Source organism: Frankliniella occidentalis, unplaced genomic scaffold (genome assembly GCF_000697945.3).
Source record: "Frankliniella occidentalis isolate FOCC.00 unplaced genomic scaffold, Focc_3.1 Scaffold37, whole genome shotgun sequence".
Classification (NCBI taxonomy): domain Eukaryota; kingdom Metazoa; phylum Arthropoda; class Insecta; order Thysanoptera; family Thripidae; genus Frankliniella; species Frankliniella occidentalis.
Window position 1 is genome coordinate 345,943 of NW_026267167.1, and position 5,429 is coordinate 351,371.

At 51.0% G+C, this 5,429-nt stretch overlaps 1 protein-coding gene across 2 annotated transcripts in view; it reads left to right on the plus strand.

The window, feature by feature from the left end:
* Positions 1 to 5,429, plus strand: part of LOC113215886 (immunoglobulin superfamily member 10) — a 206,135-nt gene that overhangs the window by 92,646 nt on the left and 108,060 nt on the right. The window lies entirely within an intron of this gene.

Sequence of the window (5,429 nt, forward strand, 5' to 3'; positions counted from 1 at the left end):
AGCCTGTGTGTTGCACAAGGTGTAATAGAGGTGTAATACCTGCTTGTGCACCACTACACCCTACCCTACCTACACCTGTCGGTCGAAGGTACTCCGCTGAGTTTGCAGTGTCAAGAGTGTCTATGTGCTTGCACTCTCTGAAGCTATCTTTGTAAATTTCCAATTATTTTAACAAAATCGAAAAATTGCATAGGCATTCGAAAATTTACAAACGCAATCGGCCTATACGACATTATTTTTATTTATAACGGACCTTTTTTTTCCTTTCGTCACCCTTACAAGAAATTATTTTCACTGAGGGGGAAGGCCGAAAGGTCCCCCCCCCCTCCCTCTGGTTTCCGGTGCTCTCCTGGCCTGTGGCGTGACGGGGTGTGGCGGGGAGTGGCGGGTCGGAACGTCCACAGCCGACCAGAGGCTCATGTAGATGAGGTGGTCAAACTCGCTCTGTGCCCTCCGTCGTCCGCCGTCCTGGGCCCATCAAGCGGAGGCCAACCCGTGTGGTCGGCCACTAGCTATTCAACAAAAATAAAATGTGGAAATTATCTTTATCAATTTATAATTATTTTAAGATGAAATACGTTGTCAACAGAAATGTTCTTGAGCCGGCATCAGGAACGATATGTCTTTAGCAGAAAATGCCTTTTTTCTTCAGTTTATTTTGGCTCGTCAAGTGAGCTCGTGGTAAAAAAAAATAATAATTCCACAATTTAAAATCGTAACTTTAAACATTCTTCACGGAAAACCTTATATACCCTAAGAACCCACATAATATATCGTCCCCTCGTTAAATTTCGGCTTGGTACTGTACTGTGCCCCCCCCCCTCACCTCCGGCCATGACAAAACTTGTCTAGCGAATGCAGAAGCCACGTGCAGCTCCACCGGGTGGCAACAGATTCCAAACTGCTAACCAGGGCGGACCAAACTCCGTCAATACAGCGACACAAGTTTGGGGCGGGTAACCGAACCAATTGTCTCTCAGTCTCTCTTCCCTGTCTCTCTCTGTCTCTCTTGCACCCGCTGCTCATGATAATCCTGAAGTCAAGCGTCATACTTAGGAGACACGCAATGTACTTTTAGGGTACTAGAGAGAGGATTGTGGACTGCTTTGTAGCAAGTTTTTCTCTTTCCAATTTTCAATGGTGTGCTGTAGTCTACTAGCGAGTCTCTGTCTGTCTGTCTGTCTCTAGTTCCCAAGCGTTCGCCATTCACAGTCTCCTCTTCCTCTTCCCTCACGGCGTAGATAACAAGCCAGGCAGCTTGATGGTGAAGTAATTGCGAAGCGAGACAGCAATGCCTTTCCCCCTCTCCCTCTCCCTCTCTCTCTCTCTCTCTCTCCCCCCCTCTCTCTCTCCCTCTCTCCCCTGCCTTTTGTCAAAGAGGGTTCCCCGCAGAGCTGCTATGCCCGTCGAATCGAAGGCTGAAAAAAGTACGAGGGGAAGTAATTTGCGGTCTCATAAGCGCCGAAAAAAAGAGAATGTGAGAGTGAAGGGGTAAGGCGAGAATGATTGTCGCGGGGATGGTGGGGAGAGAACATGGTCGTTCATGTCGGGAATGGCTTGTGAAAAGGCCGGTTTTGTGGCACACTGCGGTGGGCAGGTGCCATGGAGCTTGGGGGGGCTTCTCTGCGTCATGGGACCCGAGTGGTTGTGTCGTTGCCAGAGAGCCGAGCGCCTCTCCCAACAGCCGCGCGCGGCCGCTCGCTAGACCAACTCCTCGACGAACTATGAGCTTGTCTCAGCCAATAATCACAAAGTCGCGCAGAGCGTCACAAGAGCAACCCTCCGTCGCCCCTTCTCTCCCTCTCTCTTTCTCTCTCGCTCTCTTTCTCTCTCGCTCTCCCGCCCAAGTCCACTCTCCTGCAAGTTTTTTCGATGACAAATGTGCGTCCGGGACGGGCGCGGCGTGGCGAGGCGAGGCCGTGCACTCGGCCGCCCCGCTGCACAAATCCGAAGTGCTGAGATGCGAAACAAACTTTCGGCAGAGGCAAGTTTCTCTCTGCTTCTGCCTATACAACTTCTGATGGGTTGGAAGCGCCGCCGCTGCTGGTGCTGGCCGCGGCTTGGGCGGCCCCGACTAGAGAGAGAGAGAGAGACCCCTCAACAGCTCGCTCTGACAGCGACACCGTGGACATTGTGGGCAGGCATTGTGAGTCTGAATTTTCCAGTACACTCTCAGACCTCTGTATACTACTTGTTTCTTGGCAAATAAATGAATGAAATAACCAACCTTTGACCACATCCAAATCATCAACAAGTTGGTAATACTATATACCTGTAATAATAATTTAAAAAACAGAATATAAAAATTTGGAACGCAAGAATGAGATTTAGTTTGAGATGGATGTCAGAGAGTGAGAGTTCTTTTGGGCGCATGAAAAGAGAGAGAGAGAGAGATAGAGTTTCGGGGAGAGAAAGGAAATTCCTTTTCGTGCTCTTCTCATCAGGCGCCCCCCCTCTCGCTTTCCCTATGGTCAACACGGCCCTGTCGACCCCGCCGCGTCGCACGGACGGGTTTTTCATCACGGGGAGTGCCACCGAGTCGCGCGTACAGCCACCGCGCTGCGTGGCGGTTCAAGGGGCCGCGACTCAGCCTCTCGGCAAATACAATACGGTGGCTTGGAGCGCCCCTCCCCCCCCCCTCCCTCCTCTCTGTGGCTAATTTAATGGGTGCCAAACAGAAGGGCGATGGAGACTTAGGGGAGTGGGGTGGGGGGATGATATGGCGCTGCACGCTGCTGTGCAGTGTGCATGCCTTTTTCATAAACGTAATTGGAAAGATCGCGTAATAAATTTTAAGTTTTCGAAAATGTCTGTGCGCGCGCCGACTTTTGTTTTGTGCTGAATTTAATTCAGTCTTATGATAGCCACCAAAACCAGAACTACACTATAGCGTTACAAGCAACAGACTCTGATGTAGTGCCTACTGTAATGGTTATTTATTTGTGGTTCTCCATATTATCTCAAATTTCCTCCGAATTTTCATTTTCTTAGCCTTATGCATTTCACAGCAACAGTGCCGAGTCCAGTCCATGATCAGTCAAAAAGTAGGCAGGAGCTCACTATCTAGAAATTGAGCTATTCCTTTTTGACTTCTCCTCCCCCCCCCTTTTTTTTGCTTGGCCCTCATTATGGTAAATTTTGTAGAAAAGTATGAAAGAAACGCTGAGTGTCACCCACTCTACAGACTTGCTCCCTGCTTGCCTCCCGACCTTCTCCTTCTCACGCGACACACTCTGCTCTCGGGGCCTCTCGGTCCTGCCGTAGCGCTTGCTCCTGCACAGAGAGAGAGAGAGAGAGAGAGAGAGAGAGAGAGAGAGAGAGAGAGATGGAGAGAGGAAACCGGGGAGAGACGGGGCCCAAGGGGATTCGGCTGCCGGCGTGTGTTAATAGACGGAAACAATTACAGGGGGTCGAGGGGGGGGGGGCGAGCACGGGGCCCCGTGGGAAGGAGGAGAGGGGGGGGGGGGGTCTGACCGACCAGGGAGCGCAAAGTTGCAGCAGCAGCAGCTCCTCATAAACTGGTGCCGGTGGTAAAAGCGAGCGAAAAAGAAAACTTGTGCGCGGGCCGGGGCGGAGGTCACATTGTTAACGCCCGAGTCGTCGGGGATGAGGCTGAGGAGGAGGATGGCTATTTAACAAGGTGACAAACTGAAACATTTCTTTTTCTTTGACCCCCCATGGCTTCCTTCATCTCGCTGCTTCTCTCCCTTTAGTGGCACTTTTGCAGGAGCCCTCCCAAGGCTGTCCCTTTTCTTATCGCCTAGGTGTTCTGCTCTGTTTCCGGGGTGTTAGCATTATATCAAACACTGCGGAACCTACCCTTGTTCTTCAAACAGATTTGACTACAGAAAAGGAACTAAGAAAATTATTTAGCACCCACAAATAATTGTACCGATAATGTATGTTAATTGTTTTTTACCATGAGAGAACTTATACAGCAACAATTACATCGCAATTAGGACAAAAAAAGTAAACAGAAAAAGTATGCACTGAAAATACTCAAGTGAGATGTCTCACCTAATAATATTTTTTCTCTTCGATCCATCGCTCTGTTTGTAAGTTACATGATTTAGAAACCTAACTCGCTCTAGGATTTCTAGTGTGTTCTTTACATACAAGTCTTTTACAAGAGAACGAATTGCACGGCACGCGATTGCTTTGTCGACAACTTACATTTACAGACACAGACAAGTATCAACTGTAGGAGCATTTCACCAGGCTTCGTTTAGCCTTTACCGCCCTCCTCTCTCTCTCTCTCTCTCTCTCTCTCTCTCTCTCTCTCTCTCTCTCTCTCTCTCTCATCCTTCAGGGCCCTGGTGGCGCGCTGTAGTGGGGTCGAGGAAAGCCCGACGGGCCAACGCCTCGCCCTCCTCTGCGTTGGGCTTGCCACGGCATTTATGTCCAGGCTATCCCCGCCGCTTTCCCCCCGCGCACCGCCCTCCCTCTCCCCCTCGCCGTGTCCCCTAGAGGCCGTATGCAGAGTGGGCCGACGGTGCTCTCCCCATCGGCAATATGACCCCGGTGGGAGTATGGCGGCGGCGCCGCGTCTGCCCCCGCCCCCTCCTCTCTCCTTCCAACCCCTGCTGCTGCTCTTCCTTCCCCCTGGTGATGAGTGCCGCCGCCGCCGACGCAGCAGCCCCCGCCGTGGCCCCGCCCGCACACGCTCACGCTCTCCGTCTTGTTCCTCGTCGGAGAGCCTCTCGGCTCGTGTATTCCCCGCTGGACCCGCTGCGCCGCGCCGTGCTGCACCAGTAAATTCTCATTCCGGTTTGGGCTGAAGGGCTCCTCATGCCCCGCGCGTGGTGGCTGATTCGGTCATCTGTCTGTCGGGCGCTGGCCACGCCCAGCCCGGCCCTAGCAGCAGCAGGGCCGGCCTCGGGGGGAGCACCACCAGGGGCCCGGCCCCATCCCGGCCAACGAAACGCGTACATTACGTGTATGCTGTGTCACAAAGTACTGTAATACTGCAGTTGTATCTATTTGGTTTAGCCATACAGTGTTGTTATTTTATTACATGTAATAGGCGGTTTTATGTACACTGTAAAAACGATTATCTGTATAGCGATTACAGTAGCTAAATTGCAATTGTCGCATGGCAATTCTTTTTGCTACATAGCTAAGTAATTAGTTATCCCGTAGTAAAGCATTGGTTCAGTTATGTAGCTTATGTTTGTGTTTTCGTGTTCTGGAGATAAACAAAAATACTTTGGTAACCTCTGGACCTGTGGCATATTGTAAATGGCGCCAAGCTTTTGGCGTGTGTCTGCCGCAGTAGCCGAAAGCGTGAATATTTCTCAATTGATTCTGGGCAGCTTCGTGCTCTTGTTTTGCACGGAAGGCATATCGACAAACATTAATCGCATTTACACTATGGAACGCCTCAACAAACGTGCTTTTTCATTGAGGCAGTCACCCAGCACCCCCCCCCC